General features: G+C 35.7%; 1 non-coding gene across 1 annotated transcript; it reads right to left on the bottom strand.

Annotated features, from left to right (window-relative positions):
- Positions 1–377: 377 nt before the first annotated feature.
- LOC114101241 (U6 spliceosomal RNA) lies at positions 378–483 on the bottom strand. Its single transcript, XR_003584250.2, has one exon. It is a non-coding gene; the product is annotated as a U6 spliceosomal RNA (small nuclear RNA).
- Positions 484–2418: the final 1935 nt, after the last annotated feature.

Here is a 2418-nt window from a genome sequence, read left to right as displayed (position 1 = left end):
CTCACCAGCAGCCTCTGGCTGAGGTTTGCTCACATGTTTCTAGACCTCTGGGGCTGGCATTTCTGTGGAATCTTTCAAGTTTATTCCTGCTCCCCAGGCTCACCCTCTTACAAGTGCTTGCTTGCCCTGCATGCCTAAAATGACAGAAGGACATCAACTCTATATGAAAACCTGTCAGTGGTTGTTTTTTCTAGGATTTTTTTTTCTACACTAGTGTGTTATCACATCCATGTTTGTGTAACATAATAATAAAGATACTTTGTATTTCTCTAGAATCTTTCCCTTGAGGAAATTTTGAACACCTAAGGATAGTAGTTTTGTAATCCTGATGATTTATCAGTTGGAGTTAAATGTTCCTTTGTTCATTTTTTTTATTTTTAAATATGAACTGCTTCATGAATTTGCATGTTATCCTTGCACAGGGCCATGTTAATCTTTTCTGTGTCGTTCCAATTTTAATATATGTGTTGTCGACGCGAGTACTCCTTCTTTTTTTTTTTTTTTTTGAGTACTCCTTCTTTAAGGCAATGAATATGACTTTGAAGACAGAACCTCAGGCTTTTAATTTTATCATAGAACAAAAGTACTCTGTATCCTGGGCTGTTTAGAAATGTGGCATTTCATACTTATCAGGGGTGTGGATATGTGTAGAGGCATCTTTCACTTTAATGGTATTTCAGTCAAGTTGACTGCAGGCTATTTGTCATAAAACTTATTCTATTTCCCCAAGACTTTCTGATGTGAAATTAGGGTTGTATTTCCCCATAGGGAAAATTCTCACAGAAAAATTCTTAAATTTTGTAAGGCAGGATTAAGGAGTTTAGCTTTCTGTAGTCTAGAAGGATAGTTCTTAGCTGTGCTTGAATGTTAGAATCACTGGGAAGCTTTTTAAAAATGCCAGTGCTTGAAATGCAGACACTAGAAGTGGATATGGTGTTGTGGCTGGGGTGGGAAAGAAGGCTGACCAGACACTGCCTCTGGGGGACTTTTTGGTGAAGGGTAGGCTGTGCACTGAATTGTAGGGGTGAACTTTTACTAAAAATAATTAAATTTACTAATGGGTGAACCTTGCTGTATGCAAATTATCTCAATAAAACTCTAAAAAATCCTGTCTGGATATCTATCAATTTAGGCCACCAAGTCAGACTCTCTGGAGGTAGGACTCTGACACTGGTATTTTAAAATAAATAAATAAGCTCCCCAAATGATTTAATGTGCAGCCAGGGTGAAGACCCAATGGCCTAAAACCTTGCCTATCTTAGTAGGTCAATCCTCCCTAGAGCCAAGACCTTTGCAAGAAAATACAACTTTGTAACGAGATTTGATTTCTTTGACTCTCACTTAAAGCAATAAAGGTTCATAAAACTTAGATGTAAAGATGGATGATGCATAAAAATGATGATATCCTGTGATTTGCAGCAAAATGAATGAAACTGGAGGACATTATGTGAACTGAAATAAGAGGCAAATACTGCATAGTGTTTTTCATATGTAGGTGTTAAGAAATATCAGGTTGGACTGTATAATAGTGATTACTAGAGACTAGGAAAGGTGGGGGTTGAATAATGGTGCCCAAACATGGTTAGATAAAATTAATAAGGTCTAACCCCTAAAGCTTGGGAAATAATGCCAAGAGTTAATAAATGGGACAACATCAAATTAAAAAGCTTCTTTACAGCAAAGGAAACAATTAGGAATGTGAAGAGAGAACCCACAGAACAGGAGAAAATCTTTGCTAATTACTCTTTTGACAGGATTAATATCTAGAATATATAAAGAGCTCAAAAAACTTTACACCAAAAATCAAATAACCCAGTTAATAAATGGGCAAATGAATTAAACAGACCCTTCTTAAAAGAAGAAAAGTAAATGGCCAACAAATATATAAAAAGTTTAACATCATCAGCAATTAGGAAAAGCAAATCAAAAGTACACTAAGATTTCATCTCATACCAGTCAGAGTGACCAATATTAAGAATACAAATAATAATAAATGCTGGAGAGAATGTGGAGAAAAAGGAACACTTTTACACTGTTGGTGGAATTGTAAATTAGTGCAACCGCTATGGAAATCAGTACAGAGGTTCCTCAAAAGACAAAGAATGGAACAACCATATGACTTAGCTATACCACTCCTCAGTATTTGTCTTAAAGAATTAAAGTCAGCATACTACAGTGATACATGCATACCCATGTTTGTAGCAACACGATTCACAATAAGCAAACTATGAAACCCACTTGGGTGTCATCAATGATGAATGGATAAAGAAAATGTGGTATATATACATGATGGAGTTTTATTCACCATAATGAAAAATGAAATGATGTCATTCGCAGGAAAATGGATGGAACTAGAAACTATCATGTTAAGTGAAATAAGTCCAACTCAGGAGGCCGAAGTTCATATGTTTTCTCTTA

Source organism: Marmota flaviventris, chromosome 11 (genome assembly GCF_047511675.1).
Source record: "Marmota flaviventris isolate mMarFla1 chromosome 11, mMarFla1.hap1, whole genome shotgun sequence".
Taxonomy (NCBI): Eukaryota; Metazoa; Chordata; class Mammalia; order Rodentia; family Sciuridae; genus Marmota; species Marmota flaviventris.
This window is presented reverse-complemented; position numbering and strand designations above follow the sequence as displayed.